The sequence below is a fragment of the Odocoileus virginianus genome, chromosome 16, assembly GCF_023699985.2.
Source record: "Odocoileus virginianus isolate 20LAN1187 ecotype Illinois chromosome 16, Ovbor_1.2, whole genome shotgun sequence".
Taxonomy (NCBI): Eukaryota; Metazoa; Chordata; class Mammalia; order Artiodactyla; family Cervidae; genus Odocoileus; species Odocoileus virginianus.
This window is the reverse complement of record NC_069689.1, coordinates 21971077-21991857: the sequence shown is the minus strand read 5'-3', so window position 1 is coordinate 21991857 and position 20781 is coordinate 21971077. Positions and strand designations below refer to the sequence as shown.

Genomic DNA, 20781 nt, shown 5'->3' with positions numbered 1-20781 from the left:
ACCTTGCAAAACCCTTCCCTGGGTGAGATGTGTTTATTCAGCTTTTCAGTGTACTGCATTGAGTTAGGATTAGGAGTTCTACACCAACTTCAATGATGCTAAAAAGTATGTTTCCTTATCCTTGTAGTAAGTAATCAGGCCATGACACATAGTGGTGTTGTTTGTATGACCTGGAATCTAATTTCTAAAATTGATGAAGCACTCATTTTATATCCAGTGTGCTTCCTGCATAATAACAGCTGTCCTCACCCTTCAGTAAGTCTGATCCCATTCATTTGAGTTGTACGTGTCTGCCCTCAGGGCTCAGAAAAGGCAGACATGGCACAGATTGTGTGTGTAAGAGCAGGCATGTGCACAAAGGTCATCTGTCATGCAATACACAGCTTTATAAAAAGATGACCGGAAACCCAGTAGAAAATCCTTTTCCCATGTTTCCTGTAGACACAGTAGGGCCGCAGACACTGCGCACAAACCCTGCTGCCTTTCACTCTGTTGCAGTGAATCAAACAAATCTGAGGCGCTCACAAGTGCTTTCAGTGCCAATCAACAACGGAGAAAGGAGCGTTGCTATTGACAACTGGAAGCTTCCAGGTCCTGAGTTACCGAAGCTGTCTTTTAAAGGGTTCCAGCTGTCATATTCCTCACATCAATGAAGCATATTAGTCTATTCCATATGGTTTGACAAAGCTGTGGGTAATTACCTTCTCATCTTCACAATGTTTTCACAAGAATCATTTATGAAGTGGCAATGTTTAGTGGGAAATGATAGCTAAACTTTCTAACTATGAGGAAAAAAAGAGTATATCTGGTACATAATTTCTGGTCTCCAGAATTTGGATAATCACCAAAAATATAATTCACACATAATTTTGCAGTAAGCAACCTGAGCTACTATACTTGCAAACCCTAGAGACACACTTAGGTCATTATTGTTATTATTATTATTATTTAACAATAGGAGGCACTTTTAAACATCTATTATCACAGTATCATAAAGGAATCAATGCATGAACATCTCAAAATAGGAAGTATACAATCTCAGAACTTAACACAGACTCTTAAATGAAACAACTTTAGCTTCATGAAATACTCTCTGCATGATCCTCACATCACATACTCCTTATATCACAGGCTAAGGAAAGAAAATGAATATCCTCTTCCAAGTTTGAAAAAGAATGCTTTAAGAGTTACTTTAGAAAAGCAAAAGGTCCTCTAACATTTAGTGTAAACTAATGTTTATAATTTCTGTAGCATGCAGTTATGTCCCTGAAAGAGTGACTTACCTGCCACTGCCAAAATCAGTGACAGATCTTGATACAAGCTGTGAAAGAGGCATTTGTGTGACTAACGACCTGGCACATACATTCACTCCGTGGCTGAATGCCAATATTTTATCCGGGTGGTTAGCTTCAGACTGAGATGTTTCTATCAAACAATTGCTGAATGGAACTCTGAAAGCAACATAGCTCCTATGGATTTTATCTTAACATCTCTAGACACCATCTTCTCCTCACCCACCCCATTGCCAAACACTTCCAGTTCTCCAGAAGGTCTCTCTCCTTGTGAAGAACCGGAAGAAATAAAAAGTGGGTCATTGGAAGCAGAATGTTTGAGTGCCAGACAGACGGTGACACATCAGCGAGATATAATATGACCTGGATTTCTATGAAGTGTTACCTATGCCTGAATATACCTGTAGACCAATGCGTTGCTCTCTACAAGTGGATTCCTCTTCTACATCCGGGAACCACTGACTTCCATACTCCACCAATCAGTTCTTTGAAGATTCCTTGCCCTTCCCCATCTTAAAAAGAATGAAGAGTAAATTCCATAACATCAATAGGTTGAAGCCGGACATGAAGTTAGGTCTCAGAATATATGTTTGGAATTTCCTGTATGCTTTCCAGAAGAGTCACAACCTTAGCTTTATACTTGATAACAACTCAAGAGGTAGAATTACAATCAGCATGTGTGTTTATATAAGTGCTGGTGATTCAGAGTTTAAGTGCCTATACACAAACAAATTGTGAAGGAAAAAACATCTATGGGCTGATACTGACATGAGAGACAATTTTCCTGTGCACCCTCATGAAGAGAAAGCTAATTGTGTAAGGAAGGGAAGAATTATTAACATGGCCTCACAGGAAAACCATGGGTTTCAAAGGTCTGTCCCTTCTGTCTTCACTCAGTTTAAGTTTATGGCAATATGCCACTCTGCAATTTAGTAAAAGCCTTCCCATGAGGGCCAGAATAGTTTTCCGGAATTTATGCTTGTCTGGCTTAGATGGGGTGGATTTGAGAGTAGCTGAGTGAATGGACAGACTGCATGTCCTTCAGACAATCTTTTAAAAATACTGTTTCTCCCAGCTGAGCTTCTGATAGGTGCTGAATGTTAGTGACTGGAAGATTATATTCCCTGACAAGTACCCAGAGTGCAGCTATTCTGTTTTTCCGGTTAAGTGCAAAGCCATATGTTTTAACAGCCCCTCAATGCAGAGGCTGGACTGACATTTTATGAAAGTTGACGAGTCTGACAAGAACAAATGCTTGAAGAGAAAGCCACTCCATCTGCACATGGAGATAAACAAGGGGATACCTATTGGGTAGGGCCAAGATTCTTTTTGAAGAGTAACTACTTTTCTGCTCAGAAATAAAAGGATGATCAAAGTACCAAAGATAAGTAGCACCTGATAAGAGAACAACAATTTTAGGCTATCTTCATTTTAAAATTTTAATAATATATCATGTGTACTGTTGGAACCAAATTTTGTTCCACTCTGCTCCCACTACCTGGCTCTAAGGCTATTTCATTTCAATCTATTCCAAAGGAAATAGAGGACTACTCAAAGCCAAGAATATTTTTTGTACATTCTGCTAATGGATGGAGTATTCACTCAGATAAGGAAATTAAAGACCAGAAAAGTGGCAGACTATTTTTCTTATCCATTCTTGCTTGTAATAGACTGAAAAATAGAAATAAGGTTGGAAGTTATCCTTCTGGGAGAAATTCCAGCCATTCTCTTCTCCTTTCCTCCCTTGTAACTTTCTCCCACATACGTGAGGTAAGATACTTTGAAAGTGCTGGCCAGAGCCCTGCCTCCATAAAAATCCTGGGTAGGCAGGTTACACTCTCTTCTCTCTTTTAAAAGAGATAGTATCTTGCTCTCCCTATTGTCAATAAAATGGGCAGAAGGAGCTATCTGTTTGCCCAAGCCTAAGTCAAAGTTCCACCTAGGAATTTGGCACAAAAGCTTTGGTGTATTATGGGCTTTTACATTCAGAAAGCTGAGCAATGAAGAATTGATGCTTTTGAACTGTGGTGTTGATGAAGACTCTTGAGAGTCCCTTGGACTGCAAGGAGATCCAACTAGTCCATCCTGAAGGAGATCAGTCCTGAATATCCATTGGGAGGACTGATGCTGAACTCCAGTGGCCACCTGATGCAACGAGCTGACTCATTGGAAAAGACCCTGATGCTGGGAAAGATTGAAGGCAGGAGGAGAAGGGGACAACAGAGGATGAGTTGGTTGGATGGCATCACCAACTGAATGGACATGAGTTTGAGTAAACTCCAGGAGTTGGTGATGGACAGGGAGGCCTGGCATGCTGCAGTCCATGGGGTCTCAAAGAGTCAGATGCAACTGAGCAACTGAACTGAAATGAACTGCTGCTACTGCTGCGTCACTTCAGTCGTGTCTGACTCTGTGCGACCCCATAGATGGCAGCCCATCAGGCTCCCCCGTCCCTGGGATTCTCCAGGCAAGAACACTGGAGTGGGTTGCCATTTCCTGCTCCAATATAAATTACACCCAGAGGCCTTGAGGAGACACTTATAAATTTTATATACACACACACACACACACACACACACACACATATATCTCAAAATATAATCACAATATTGTATGACAATGGTCTATAGAGGAATAATGGTGTCTTGGACTTGTTACTTGGAAAAATGAAGCTTGAAACTAATGAATCAAGAAATGAGGCAGCAACATTTTCAATGGGGTCATCTAAGAAATAAAATAATCACCTTTAATTTGGGGGAGTAGAATTGTCCTTTATAAAAATAGAGTTTGGACAAGAAACTAAATACCATCTACTGGGATTTGCTCAGAGATGATAGTTACTCTAATTGATAAAACAATCAGAGTCAGCTTGGGCAGATAAACCTAAACACTACTGAGGCTATAGGAGCATGATTTTTAAATTACTTATACAGTATGTTGTCACTGTTGTTCAGTTGCACAGTTGTATACAACTCTGTGACTCCATGAACTGCAACATGCCACGCTTTCCTATCCTTCACCATCTCCTGGAGCTTGCTCAAACTCATAGCCATTGAGTCAGTGATGCCATCCAACCATCTCATCCTCTGTCATCCCCTCCTCCTCCTGCCTTCAATCTTTCCCAGTATCAGGGTCTTTTCTAATGAGTCAGCTCTTTGCATCAGGTGGCCAAAGTATTGGAGTTTCAGTTTTAGCAGCAGTCCTTCCAGTGAATATTCAGGACTGATTTGCTTTAGGATTGACTAGTTTGATCTCCTTGCTGTCCAGGAACTCTCAAGTCTTCTCCAACACCACAGCTCAAAAGCCTCAATTCTTTGGCATGCAACCTTTTTTATGGTTCAACTCTCATATCCATATATGACTGCTGGAAAAACCATAGCTTTGACTAGATGGACTTTTGTCATCAAAGTAATGTCTCTGCTTTTTCATATGTTGTTTAGGTTTGTCAGAGCTTTTCTTCCAAGGAGAAAGCATCTTAATTTCATGGCTGCGGTCACTATCTGCAGTGATTTTGGAACCCAAGAAAATAAAGCCTGTCACTGTTTCCATTGCTTCCCCATCTATTTGTCATGAAGTGTGGGACCAGATGCCATGATCTTTGTTTTTTGAAAGTTGAGTTTTAAACCAGCTTTTTCACTCTCCTCTTTCATTTTCATCAAGAGGCTCTTTAGTTCCTCTTTGCTTTCTGCCATAAGGGTGGTGTCATCTGCATATCTGAGGTTATTGATATTTCTCCCTGCAATCTTGATTCCAGCTTGTGTTTCATCCAGTCCAGCATTTTGCGTGATTTACTCTGAATATAAGTTAAATAGCAGGGACAATATTCAGCCTTGACATACTCTTTTCACAATTAGGAACCAGTCCATTTTTCCATGGACTAACTGTTGCTGCTTGACCTGCATACATGTTTCACAGGAGTCAGGTGAGGTGTTCTGGTACTCCCATTTCTTGAAGAATTTTCTACAGTTTGTTGTGATCCACACAGTCAAAGGCTTTAGCATAGTCATGAAGCAGAAGTAGATTTTTTTCTGGAATTCTTTTGCTTTTTCTATGATCCAAAGGATGTTGGCAATTTTATCTCTAGTTTCTCCGCCTTTTCTAAATTCAGCTTATACATCTGAAAGTTCTCAGTCCATGAACTGTTGAAGCCTGGCAAGGAGAATTTTGAGCATTACTTTGTTAGCATGTGAAATGAGAGCACTTGTGCAATTTTATACATTCTCTGACACTGCCCATCTATTGGGACTGGAATGAAAACTGACCTTTTCTGGTCCTGTGGCCACTGCTGAGTTTTTCAAATTTACTGGCATATTGAATGAAGCACTTTAACAGCATCATCTTTTAGGATTTGAAATAGCTCAGCTGGAATTACATCACTCCCATTAGCTTTGTTCACAGTGATGCTTCCTAAGGCCCACTTGACTTCACACTCCAAGATGCATTGCTCTAGGTGACTGATCACACCATCATGGATATCTGAGTCATAAAGATCTTTGTTGTATAGTTCTATGTATTCTTGCCACCTCTTTTTAATATCTTCTACTTCTGTCAGGTCCATACCATTTTTATCCTGTATTGTGCCCATCTTTGCATGAAATGTTCCCTTGATTTTCTTGACGAGGTCTCTAGTCTTTCCCATTTTATTGTTTTCCTCTATTTCTGTGCCTTGTTCACTTAGGAAGGCTTTCTTATCTCGCCATTCTTTGGAACTCTGCATTTGGACGGTTATGTCTTCCCTTTGCTCCCTTGCCTTTTACTTCTCTTTTCTCAGCTATTTGTATAAATATGGAGATGTAGTAATATTTTTTTAGGTTTTTCCCCTGTTATTGTTGTTTTTATTATTATCTATTTTAAATTAAAGAATAATTGCTTTACAGTATTGTGTTGTTTTCTACAAAATATTGACATGAACCAGCCAAAGGTTAACCAAGTCACCTCCCGCTTAAATATCCCTCCCACCTCCCTCCCTCCTCAGTCCACCCTTCTAGGTTGTTATTGAGCCCTGTTTGAGATCCGTGAGTCATATAGCAAAATCCCATTGGCTATCTATTTTACATATGGTAATGCATGTTTCCATGTTACTCTTTCCATACATGCTACTCTCTCCTTCCTCCCCTCCCCAACCCCATGTCCATAAACCTGTTCTCAACGTCTGAGTCTCCACTGCTTCTCTGCAGATAGGTTCCTCAGTACCATCCTTCTAGATTTCATGTATATGCTTTCAGTTCTGTTCACTTCAGTCTCTCAGTCATGTCCAACTCTTTACGACCCCATGAACTACAGCATGCCAGGCCTCCCTGTTCATCACCAACTCCTGGAGCCTACCCAAACTCATGTTCATTGAGTCGGTGATACCATCCAACCATCTCATCCTCTGCCATTCCCCTCTCCTCCTGCCTTCAATCTTTCCTAGCATCAGGGTCTTTTCAAATGAGTCAGCTCTTCACATCAGGTGGCCAAAGTATTGGAGTTTCAGCTTCAGCATCAGTCCTTCCAATGAACACCCAGGACTGATCTCCTTTAGGATGGACTGATTGGATCTCCTTGCAGTCCAAGGGACTCTCAAGAGTCTTCTCCAACACTGCAGTTCAAAAGCATCAATTCTTCAGCACTCATCTTTGTTTATAGTCCAACTCTCACATCCATACATGACTACTAGAAAAACCATAGCTTTCACTAGATGGGCCTTTGTTGGCAAAGTAATGTCTCTGATTTTTAATATGCTGTCTAATTTGGTCATAACTTTCCTTCCAAACTTTTCCTTCCAAAAGATGCTTCCAAGCATCTTTTAATTTCATGGCTGCAATCACCATCTGCAGTGATTTTGGAACCCAAGAAAATGAAGTCTGTCACTATTTCCTTTGCTTCCCCATCTATCTGCCATGAAGTGACGGGCCTGGATGCCATGATCTTCATTTTTTGAATGTTGAGTTTTAAGCCAGTTTTTTCACTCTTGTCTTTCATGTTCATGAAGAGGCTCTTTAGCTCCTCTTGCTTTCTGCCATAAGGGTGGTGTCATCTGCATATCTGAGGTTATTGATATTTCTCCCTGCAATCTTGATTCCAGCTTGTGCTTCATCCAGCCTGGCATTTCGTATACTCTTACACTGCCATTTTGATCTCCTCCCCTAAATGCTTTTAATAAGCATTCTGGGAGAGAAAAGTTGTCCACGTTAAAAAGAAATTTGAAACCTGGAGACTTATCTAACCAAGCTGATATTCAGAAACTGGTTCCTCATTTCCCAGCATGGCCCACCAGACATGATGTCCTAGGGGTATATTCCTTTATGTTCATCAATGTTGAAGAGACACATAAGCTGTAAGTAAGTGTGAAATAAACAGTATAACATGGTCCAGATGGCTGTAGAGTTATTACTCATTAGAGATAATGAAGAATGAGGTTCAAAAAAAAATAACAAAAACAAAAACCAAAAACCCTTTGGATTAGGAGAGATGTTAAAATGAGAGACAATTAAGAAACTTGGAGTTGAAAATGAAGGAAGCTGAACATCTGTCTTGTCCAGAGAGGTTATTTAAGAAAAGTGACCATAATTAAATGTCTGTCTTTCATATCCTATTTACCTACTTGGACGAATGAATAGTGGTGTTACACTTTGTGTTGAACTTTGATGTAATATCAAAACTTAATTCAAGTAAAAAATTCAGCCTGACTTTTCCATTCTGGGCTTTTCACCTGAGGAATATGTTCATACTTTTAATCTCTTTCTTTCTTTCTTTCCTGTGGCTCTGATGGTAAAGAATCTGCCTGAAATTCGGGAGGCTCAGGTTCAATCCCTGGATCAGAAAGATTCCCCGGAGAAGGGAATGGCTACCCACTCCAGTATTCTTGCTGGGAGAATTCCATGGACAGAGGAGCCTGGTGCGTTATAGTCCATGGGGTCACAAAGAGTTGGGCATGAGTAAGCGACTAAGCAAATATACACAAGAGTGACTTTACAGGGATAGCATTACATCTGCTAATTTGGAGACTTGTCAAAAGTAGATAAAATATGTCACACATATACATGTATATTATTTATTTATTGTATATATACATGTAGATACAATATACACATGTATATGGACTTCCCTGGTGGCTCAGTGGTAAAGAATCTGCCTACAGTGCAGGAGACGTAGGTTTGATCCCAGGGTTGGGAAGATCCCCAGGAGAAGGAAATCACAACCCACTACAGAATTTTTGCCTGGGAAATCCCATGGACAGAAGGAACCTGGTTGGCCACAGTCCACAGGGTCACAAAAAAGTTGGACACAACTTAGCAACTAAACAACAAAACATGTATATATAGATGTGTATATATACACATTTAGTTAGTTAGTTATATAAATTGGGGGCAGTTCTTAGAATATAGAAGATTTGCATACAATAATGTTTTGTGTGTGAATTTACTTTGTGAAAAATCTTCAGCTGTGATGATGTAACTTATGTGTGAGTCCCTTCCTTCTTCTGTCCCAAGATTATGCTTTCAGAAGCCTTTCTAATTGGGAGCTGATCTTACTGTTACTCACCCCAGCCCATGATCTGCAGTGTTACCTCACCATGGGCAGAGTTTTTACCTACATGTTCTAACTAGCATATTCCACCAAACTAAATGTACTCCACGGTTGCAGTGAGGGTTAAGAAAATCTCTGCTAAAGACTTTAGGTAATGATCCTGAAGCCCTGGAGAGCTGGAAGCCAAGGTACACTTCATAAAACTGCCTTGAGTATCGAGAAGAAAAATTTTATTTGCTTTTTTCAATCAGAAATTGTCACTAAGGGTAAATTAATTCTTCCCATCATCTATCTTATGATATTTGGAATTTGGCTTCCTAATCAGTAGACTGATAAAGATTGTATATAAAAAGAAAAGACACAAACAATAACAACAATGCACAAGAACTTACTAGAACCTGCATTGATTAGTGTGGTGATATGTAGAATAAAATTAGAAAAGGAATCAAAATTATTTTTAACCCAAATTTAAGTTCAATTAGATTCTACATCTGTACACATCCTCTTCCTCATTAATTATATTTTTTTTCTTTTCTTCTAATAATTGAGTAGAATAAATTCATATTATAAGAACTGAGTTGAGTTGTTATAAATGGAATTGAAGACAAATTCTAGAATATGCCTCTAAATTTATGAGTTTACTGAGAGGATTCTTAAGTTAATTTACTTGTAAAAATAGAGGAAACTCCCAGTCCCTCCCCCAAATTTATAGACCCTAGGTTCCTTTCTAGTAAAGCCTTGATAATATTACTACATCTTCAAGAAAAATATAGTATAATAAACTCATTTGTCAGCAAATTTGGAAAACTCAGCAGTGGCCACAGGACTGGAAAAGGTCAGTAATTCATTCCAATCCCAAAAAAAGGAAATGCCAAAGAATACTCAAACTACTGCATAAGTGCACTCATTTCACATGCTAGTAAAGTCATGCTCAAAATTCTCCAAGCCAGGCTTCAGCAATACGTGAACGGGGAACTTCCAGATGTTCAATCTGGTTGTAGAAAAGGCAGAGAAACCAGAGATCAAATTGCCAACATCCACTGGATCATAAGAAAAGCAACAGAGTTCCAGAAAAACATCTATTTCTGCTTTATTGAATATGCCAAAGCCTTTGACTGTGAGGACCACAGTAGACTGTAGAAAATTCTTCAAGAGATGGGAATACCAGACCACCTGACCTGCCTCTTGAGAAACCTTTATGCAGGTCAGGAAGCAACAGTTAGAACTGGACATGGAACAACAGACTGGTTCCAAATCAGGAAAGGAGTACGTCAAGGCTGTATATTGTCACCCTGCTTATTTAACTTACATCAGGAGAAACGCTGAGCTGGATGAAGCACAAGCTGGAATCAAGATTGCGGGAGAAATATCAATAACCTCAGATATGCAGATGATACCACCCTCATGGCAGAAAGTGAAGAACTATAGAACCTCTTGATGAAATTGAAAGAGGAGAGTGAAGAAGTTGGCTTAAAGCTTAGCATGACAGAAAACTAAGATCATGGCATCCAGTCCCACCACTTCATGGCAAACAGGTGGGGAAGCAATGGAAATAGTGACAGACTTTATTTTCTTGGGCTCCAAAATCACTGCAGGTGGTGACTGCAGTCATGAAATTAAAACATGTTTGCTCCTTGGAAGAAAAGCTATGACCAATTTAGACAGCATATTAAAAAGCAGAGACATTACTTTCCTGACAAAGTGTCACAGAGTCAAAGGTATGGTTTTTCCAGTAGTCATGTGGGGAATGTGAGAGTTGAACCATAAAGAAGGCCGAGTGCTGGAGAATTGATACTTTTGAAGTGTGGTGTTGGAGAAGACACTCCTGAGTCCCTTGGACTGCAAAGAGATCCAACCAGTCAATCCTAAAGGACATCAGTCCTGGTTATTCATTGGAGGGACTGATGTTGAAGCTGAAACTCCAATATTTTGGCACCCTGATGCGAAGAGCTGACTCGTTTTAAAAGACACTGATGCTGGGAAAGATTGAGGGCAGGAGGAGAAGGGGACGACAGAGGATGAGATCATTGGATGGCATCACCAATTCAATGGACATGGGTTCGGATAGACTCTGGCAGTTGGTGATGGACAGGGAGGCCTGGCATACTGCAGTTCATGGGGTCACAAAGAGTTGGACACGACTGAGTGACTGAACTGATATAGAGAAAAAAAGCAGATTTCTATGTATTAATCTTATATCTTGCAACTTTGCTGAATTCATTTATTACTTATAATAGTTTTTTTGGTGGAAACCTAAAGGTTTTATACATTGAGTGTCTGCAAGTAGTGACAATTTTACCACTTGCTTTTAAATTTGGATGACTATTATTTCTCTTCTTTGATTTTTGTGGCTAGGACTTCATTATCTTAAATGGAAGTGGCAAGAGTGTGCATTCTTGTCTAATTCCTGAACTTAGAGGAAAGGCTTTCAGTTTTTCACTAGTAAGTATAAAGTTGGCTGTGGATTCTACCTAAATGGCTTTTATTATCTTGATATATGTTCTCTGTCTACCTAACTTATGAGAGTTCTTATCATGAGTGAGTATTGAATTTTGTCAAACATTTTTACTGTCTATTAAGATCAACATGTAATTTTTATCCTTCCTATTGTTAATGTGCTATTACATTTTGCTATATTTATTTATTCATTTATCTGCACCAGACCTTAGTTGTGGCTTGCAGCCTGTGGGTTCTTTTTAGTTGCAGCATGCAGGATCTTTAGTTGGCATGCAGGATATGTAGTTGTGACCTGCGAACTCTTAAGTGCAGCATCTGAACTGTTAGTTGTGGAATGTGGGACCTAGTTCCCTGACCAGGGATTGAACCCAGGCTTCCTGCTTCAGAAGCATGGAGTCTTAGCCACTGGACTACCAGGAAAATCCCTACATTGTTTAATTTCAAATGTTGAATCATCCTTATGACCCTGGAATAAATCCAATTTGATCATGGTGTGTGAACTTTTTATATGTTGTTGGATTTGATTTTGTTAATATTTTTGAGGAATTTTGCATCTATATTCACCACAGATATTGTCTTGTAATTTTTTGGTTGTTGCATCCTTTGGTTTTATTATCAGGATAATGGTGGCCTCAAATTAATTTCCCTCCTTGAATTTTTAGAATGCCCTGTGAAGGATAGGTATAAGCTTTTCTTTATGTTTGGTAGAACTCCCCAGTAAAGCCAACCAGTCCTGGACTTGTGTTTTCTGGAAGGTTTTTAAATTAAAAATTCATTCCACTACTAGAGATTGGTCTGTTCAAATTGTCTGTTTCTTCCTGATTTAGTCATGGCAGCTGGACAAGCCACCTATAAATTGATAAAGTTAGAACACTCTCCCACACTACACACAAAAATAAACTCAAAATGGCTTAGGGACTTAAATATAAAACTTGACACCATAAAACTCCTAGGAGAGAACATAGGCAAAACATTCTCTGACATAAATCAGAGCAATGTTTTCTTAGCTCAGTCTCCCAAGGCAAAAGAAACAAAAGTAAAAAATAAACAAATGAGACCTAATCAAACTTATAAGCCTTTACACAGCAAAGGAAACCACAAACAACTTATGGACTGGGAAAAATATTTGCAAATGATGTGACCTATAAGGGCAGAATGTCCAAAATATATAAAGAGCTCATACAGTTCAATGTCAAAAGACCCCAAACAACTCAATCAAAAAATGAGCAGAAAACCTATATAGACATTTCTCCAGAGAATACATACAGATGGCCAACAGGCACATGAAAAGATTCTCAACATCACTAATTATTAGAGAAATGCAAATAAAACCAAAAAGAGATTCACCTACATTGTTAAGAATGGCCATCATCAAAAAGTCTACAAATAATAAATGCTGGAGAGGGTGTGGAGAAAAGGGAAGACTCTCATTTTGTTGCTGAGAATGTAAATTGGTGTGGTCACTATGGAAAACAGTATCAGTACAGTTTAGTTGCTCAGTCGTGTTGGATTCTTTGTGACCCCATGGACTACAGCATGCCAGGCCTCCCTGTCCATCACCAACTCCCGGAGTTAACTCAAACTCATGTCAATTGAGACAGTGATGTCATCCAGCCATCTCATCCTCTATTGTCCCCTTCTCCTCCTGCCCTCAATCTTTCCCAGCATCAGGGTCTTTTCCAATGAGTCAGCTCTTCACATCAGGTGGCCAAAGTATTGGAATTTCAGCTTCAGCATCAGTCCTTCCAGTGAACATTCAGGACTGATTTCCTTTAGGATGGACTAGTTGCATCTCTTTGCCATCCAAGGGACTCTCAAGAGCCTTCTCCAACACCACAGTTGAAAAGCATCAATTCTTCGGCACTCAGCTTTCTTTATAGTCCAACTCCCATATCCATACATAACTACTGGAAAAGCCATAGCTTGACTAGATGGACCTTTGTTGGCAAAGTAATGTCTCTGCTTTTTAATATGCTGTCTGAGTGAATGAAGTTGCCCAGTTGTGTCCAACTCTTTGCGACCCCATGGACTATAGCCTACCAATCTCCTTCATCCATGGGATTTTCCAGACAAGAGTACTGGAGTGGGTTGCCATTTCCTCTAGGTTGGTCATAACTTTTCTTCCAAGGAGCAAGCATCTTTTAATTTCATGGTTGCAGTCACCATCTGCAGTGATTCTGGAGCCCAAAAAAATAAAGTCTGTCACTGTTTCCACTGTTTCCCCACCTATTTGACATGAAGTGATGGGGCAAGATACCATGATCTTAGTTTTCTGAATGTTGAGTTTTAAGCCAACTTTTTCACTCTCCTCTTTCACTTTCATCAAGAGGCTCTTTAGTTCTTCATTGTCTGCCATAAGTGTGGTGTCATCTGCCTATCTGAGGTTATTGATGTTTCTCCAGGCAATCTTGGTTCCAGCTTGTGCTTCATCCAGCCCAGTGTTTCTCATGATGCACTCTGCATATAAGTTAAATAGGCCTTGACATACTCCTTTTCTTATTTGGAACCAGTCTGTTGTTCCATGGCCACTTCTAACTGCTGCTTCCTGCTCTGCATACAGATAATGCCATAGAATGCCAAAGGAAAATAGTATGGTGGTTCCTTAAAAACTAAAAACATAGTTATCATATGATCTAGCAATCCCACTCTTGGACATATGTTCATAAAAGACAAAAACTCTAATTCAAAAAGATATAAGCACCCCATGTTCACTGCAGCACTATTTATAATAATGAAGACATGGAAGCAAACTAAGGGTTCATCAAGAGATGAACAGATAAAGAAATGGTAAAAGGTGAAAGTGAAAGTGAAGTCTCTCAGTTGCATCCAACTATTCACAACTCCACGGACTGTAGCCTGCCAGGCTTCTCTGTCCATGGGATTTTCCAGGCAAGAGTACTGGAGTGGGTTGCCATTTTCTTCTCCAGGGGATCTTCCCAACCCAGGGATCGAACCCGGGTCTTCCGCATTGTAGGCAGAGGCTTTACCCTTTGAGCCACCAGGGAAGCCCCAAAGAAATTGTACATAGACATATACACACTTGATTACTCAGCCATTGAAAGGAATGAAATATTGCCATTTGCAGCAACATGGATGACTGACATACTAAATGACAGAGAAAGACAAATATTCTATTGTATCACTCATATGTGTAATCTAAAAAAAAAATTGTACAAATGAACTTAGTTACAAAACAGAAATAGACCCATAAACATCCATAGACAGAAACTTATGATTTACCAAAGAGGGAAGGAAGGGATAAGCTAGAAGTTTTGGATTAACAGATACACAGTACCATATATAAAATAGATAAGACAACAAGGACTTACTATATAGCAAAAGGAGCTGTAATAATAACCTATCATAATAAAGTTATAATAATCTATTATGGAAATGAATCTGAATATATATATATATGTGTGTGTGTGTAACTGAGTCACTTTGCATATACCTGCAACTGACACAATATTGTAAATCAACTATACTTCAACTAAAGAAAAGATACAGCATTTTTGTATGGATGGTATACACTCTTTAAAAATATGCATGACTATGTTGTACACCTTAAACAAATAACATATTGCAAGTCAACTACACTTCAATTAGAATATATATGTATATCTAAAGGTTGGCATTTGGCTGCAACTGCAATTTGAAATTTGGCAGCTTAAAATTTTTCTCTTCCTAGATGTTGTATATATACATAGGAACCTTCTTTCTCAAAATATTTCAGTGAAATTGAATAGACATTAAATTTGAAATATAATAACATGGATCTCTACTTTTATATTGACAGCTTTCTAACAAATATCAGATTTCACAGTGGAAAAATAAAACTGTTTTTCCAGTCTATTACAGACAAAACCATCAATGTCAGTTATGGTCCAGAAAATCCAATTTAGGATTTGTCTGAGAAGAACATACTTCCTCCTCCTCCTCAGAAAAGGGTGGACCCCATGGTGCAATCCATGATGCATGACAATGTCTGAAGCAGGAATACATATGAACAATGCATGCGCATGCATACAGCCATGCATTTCAAGAAAATATCAATAGAAAGGGACTGCAAGGTTATCTAGAGACTGTTAGGCAGATCTATTGTTAGCCAAGCAACTCTAGCTGCCCACTCCAGGAAATTACAGCCTTGATGTTAATTATAGCTATGGAAGTGATACCTGCAAAATTAATTTTTATGCTGTGCAAATAGTTAGGTAGATACACCAGGGAGAAATTGCCACTGATACAGAAAGTAGTTCCTCCAGAGTCCAATGAGACCATCTGTGCTTTTTCCTGAGATTTTTCCTTTGGTTACATTTAAGCTGCAACATCCACTAGCGGCAAATGTTCTTATTTCTAAAAAGAACACCAGGGGAGAACAAAATGAAGTATTTTTTCCTTGTGACTGTCCTTATTAGTATGTATGCTCAAATGCATCAAACTAATGAGGCTGCGTCATACATGGAACAGCTGTATTGAGTATTCTGGAAGTTTCAGTACATTGGAAGGATAAAACAAAAAAAGCTATTAGTTAAACACAAGTAGTCATAAAGTAATAATGAAGACAGTCAAGCAATATGTTGACTTCACTAATAACTACTACATGTGGTGTAAAGAGTGGAATTTTAACATATTCATTTGTTTCCCCAAGCATAAATTACTAAAAGCTACATTTGAAACACAGGGCACGCTGTAAAAACTTTTTCCATTACAAAGTGTGATCCTAGTACATTTAAATTCTCCTTTTTTATTTAGAAACAGGACAAAAGCATGTCAACTTCTAATACCATCAATATGATGCTCAATTCATTTGCTTACTCTTAAGGTTAAAATAGATTATATCACTATTTTGCACATTTAAGTGAAAAACCCAATGAAAAATAATAAACTTTGGAGAAAATACTAAGTCCTTAATCTCTATCCTCAATATACAATTGTGAAATTGAACTCATAATTAAATCATGCCATGAGCATTCCAAAATTAAACAGAAATGACAATTATATAATTACAAATGGGAAACAAGAAATATTTAATCCTTTTGGCATTGTTGCTTAGTATATTCCATTATTAGCTGAATTTTTTAAATCACAATAATCCTACAATCCCTTCTGGTTCCTGTAAACACAGCCTATTCAGTATAATATTAGATACAGTTCAATACAACCCTACACTAAAACACTCCAAATCTACCAGAAAGAAAATAAGAAAGACTTCTTTTCATTGCATGTATCAGAAAATTTACAGAATTACCTGCAATCAAAGAGCACACTGGAAGCCTCTTTCAATTAACCTTACCTGATATTAACAGAGTAAATCAAGCTATATTTCTCCAGAAAGTATATCTATAGCTACTGCATGAATATTTAAGAAATGAAATAGCCCATTTTTTCTCTCTGCAACAGAAAGCACTGTTTCAGATCTTCTGAACAATATGCTAATCTTCAGCTTTATCATGATGTCTCCGTTTTTTCCTAACAGTTAAGTATGGATAGGTCTAGACGAAACTGTGAATCAGTGCCTTCTCCCAGATTCCTTTTCAATGCCTCACTTTCTCCTTTCACTAATACCCCAACCTCCTCCTGGGCTCTCATATTCTTTCCTGAATGTAAAAGTCTCCTCCTTCCAGCTCTGTGTCAAGTTTGTTAATTCATTCTACATTTACTGAATATTGACTATGTGCCAGGCATTAGACACTGGAGTAAGTATGCTTTTCTTTCATGCGTGAAAACAGCCATCTGTTCTGTGTTCTGTTCTCTCAGGGTCCTGTTCCTGTTATTTTAATACAGTTATTCAAGCTATGATATTGATGGGTGAAAACTGTATAATCCGCTACCTTTCAAATGACATACAGCACTTCATATTAAGCAGCCAAGGAAATTAAGTTGAAATCTTCTTTTCTAGAATTTCTGGGGCCACGGGATGTTTCTTATGATAAAGGTGAGTACAGAAGACTTAATTGTAGCAGAACAGGTCAATGTCAGAGACACTAAGACTGGAAATTAGGCTGGCCTCCAGAAGTAAGCCCAATATTCTGAGGCCTGACAGCTTCAGGGAAAAATAGAAGGGAGAAAGGTCATTCCAGAAGGTGTCAGGGGAGTAAAATAACCTGCAACTCTCACTCTCACCTGCATTTCTGCACATAGCCTCCTTATTGGAGTGACTGCTTCCAGTCTTGCGTCTCTTTAATCTGTCCTTGATGTCACCTGGAGTGACTTTTTAAAATACTATATTTGTTAGTGACTCTACAATCAAGTGATTTAAACTTTATTATCTCCTAGTTTTGTAGATTATGAATGTGGGCATGGTTTAGCTAGGTCTCCTCATTCAGAGTCTTACACAAGGCAATAATCAAGGTGTCAGCTGAAGCTGCAGAAAACTCAAGCCTCAGCTGAAGGAGGACCCATTCACATGTTCATCCACAGGTCGTTGGCAGGACTCAGTGCCTCTTAGGCTATTCCACTAAGGGCCTCAGCTCGGCCTCGTTCCATGTTCACCTAATTGTAGTTGCTCAGTCCCCCCAATTCACCATGATTTCTCTCTGATCCAGACCTTGCACATTCTAGTTCATTCTCTGGAATTTCATTTGTAGTGAAGCGTATGCATACATGTCATACTTAAAGTTTTGGGTCTAGAAGAGATTCTCAAGAGAATAAGTATTGTCAAGTAATTAGCCTCCAACTAATAAATAAATAAATAAAAATGCTATGATGCAAAAAAAAAAAAAAGTTCTCCATTATTTTTATGTTGACTCTGTCACCAGAGTCATCAGCTACCTGTCATAAGTTACCATCTCATTGCTTTACATCCCATTGCAGCAGCAAAACTCTTCAAAAAATTGTCTGTACTCTTTATGTAAAGCAGAGACATTACTTTGCTGACAATGGTCCATCTAGTCAAAGCTATGGTTTTTCCAGTAGTCATGTATGGATGTGAGAGTTGGATCATAAAGAATGCTGAGTGCCAAAGAATTGATGCTTTTGAACTGTGGTGTTGGAGAAGACTCTTGAGAGTCCCTTGGACTGCAAGGAGATCAAACCAGTCAATCCTAAAGCAAATCAGTCCTGAATGTTCATTGGATCGACTGATGCTGAAGCTGAAGCTCCAAAACTTTGGCCACCTGATGCAAAGAGCCAACTCATTAGAAAAGACCCTGATGCTAGGAAAGATTGAAGGCAGGAGGAGAATGGGGTGACAGAGGACCAGATGGTTGGATGGCATCACTGACTTGATGGACATGAGTTTGAGCAAGCTCTGGGAGTTGGTGATGGACAGGGAAGCCAGGTGTGTTGCAGTCCATGTGAGATCACAAAGAGTCGGACACAACTGAGTGACTGAACAACAGCAACTCTTTTGTGTTCAACGCCCACCACCTATTCTCTCTTGAAACTACTTCAGTTGGGTGTTTATCTCTGTCATGTTGTTCAATCCAATGGCCAGTTCTCTGTCCTGATAATTCTTCAGTTCAGTTCAGTCGCTCAGTTGTGTCCAACTCTTTGTGACTCCATAGACTGCAGCATGCCAGGCCTCCCTATCCAACACCAACTCCCAGAGTTTACTCAAACTCATGTCCATTGAGTTGGTGATGCCATCCAACCATCTCGTCCTCTCTCATCCCTTCTCTTCCTGCCTTCAATCTGCCCCAGCATCAGGGTCTTTTTCAATGAGTCAGTCCTTCACATCAGGTAGCCAAATTCTGGAGTTAATACTTGGCTATTAGCATTTGATACAGCTGATCACACCCTCCCTCTTTGCTGTGCTCTCTTCATTTGCCTACAATGCCACACTCAACAGTTTTCCTTTAACCTCAGTGGTTACTTCCTCTTGGATTCCTTTACAGGTTCCTATTTCCTTCCAGAATAAATCCAGTACTTGATCTTTTTCTATTCTCCATCTACATTTATCCTCTTAATAGTGTCTTTCAGATTCATGACTTTAAATACCATTTATATGCTAGTAACTCCCAACTTACACCTCTAAGCTAGACCTCTCTTCTGAACTCCAGACCTGTATAATCAACCTCTTACTCTTCAGCACAACTTGGATATTATATCATACAGGGTCCAAATAAGAAACAGAGACAGGCACACTAAAATTAGAAATTTGAGGAGGCTTATTGACAAGATAACCATTCACAAAGGTGTGAGCATAGCATAGGGGCCTCATGGTACACATTGCAGTGACTGAGTCACTAGCAGCAGAGTTATCAAGACCCACAAGGATGAAGTGAGGAGGGAAAGGGGTTGTTAATAGAAACTGGAAGATGAGGACTGTGTAGATGAGACCACCAGGAAACTAGAACTATTAATAACATTGTGTTCCCCAATGACCTTGAGTAAAACCTCACTGTGAGGAAGCCAATAAAATAGATCCAGTCTATAGATCAGACTCCTTCCTCTCTAGTCTCTGTGCTCCTCATAAGCTAAACATAACCAGAGGCTGAAGGGCAAAGGGATCCCACTGATGAAATGAGCATTCATCAGTTTCCTAGGGCAGGGAGCAAAGTAAAGAAGACTAGAGAAAGGATCTCAGGGAACAGAAGGAAAATATCCTACATTCACATGTAACAGACAGCTCAAGATTAACATTTCTAAAGCTCAACATTTTCCCCCAAAACCTGCTCCACCTTTAGCCTTCCCTGTCACAGGATGGTGACTTCATCCTTCCAGTTGCTTAGACCAAAACTCTTGGGGTCATTCTTGCCATTCTTGACTCTGCTATTTCTCTCAAAACTACAGCAAATCTGTCAGGAAACTCTGTGGTCTCTATGTTTGAAATACATTCATGCCGGAGCCTGCCGGCAAACGAACTGGTCGAGAACACAATTACCAGAGTACCTAAGAAAAATAAGACTCAGAAAGACTTAGAAAGATGGGGTTGAGAGGGACGGAGTCAGCTTGCGTCTGACTCTGCCAACTTTATTGAAGAATACCACACCTATATATATGCTAACAGGAGTTACTAATAGATCAAAGGTTTGCATATGTGCAGAGCTACAGGCACAGATGTTTTAAATTCCTCCACTTAAGATCAGTAAAGCATCACCCTAGCGCCCAACATGATTAAAATCAATAGAACATTAACTAGATAGAAAACAGGCTTCAAGCACGACGAGTTTATCAGCACCAGGAAAACAGGCGAAAGGTCACCGGGGTGTTTTTTCCCTGAAGGGGACAAATGCCAGTCTATACTTTAACAAGAAGGGGTGGCAGGACAAAGAGAGACCCTTTGTTCTCTCTTAGGGCCGTAAGGGGCCTGTACGTTCAGGCCGGCTCCCTGCACATTCAGCCTCCCTATCCACAGGTTCTGCATCCTCAACCATATAATAAAAAGGAAAAATACAGAAAGCTCCAAAAAGCAAAATTTGAATTTGCCTCTCACCAGCATCTATTTTATAGCATTTATATCACATGGCTCAGATGGTAAAGAATCCAGTCCCTAGGTTAGGAAGATCCCCTGGAGGAGGGCATGGCAACCCACTCCAGTATTCTTACCTGGAGGATCCCCATGGACAGAGGAGCCTGG

At 39.4% G+C, this 20781-nt stretch overlaps 1 long non-coding RNA gene across 3 annotated transcripts in view; it reads right to left on the bottom strand.

Annotated features, from left to right (window-relative positions):
- Positions 1–20781, bottom strand: part of LOC110129827 (uncharacterized) — a 241907-nt gene that overhangs the window by 114058 nt on the left and 107068 nt on the right. For all 3 annotated transcript variants that reach the window (XR_011491799.1, XR_011491800.1, XR_011491798.1), the window contains one exon: positions 1694–1804. This is a non-coding gene — a long non-coding RNA (uncharacterized lncRNA). The remainder of the gene's footprint in view (positions 1–1693; positions 1805–20781) is intronic.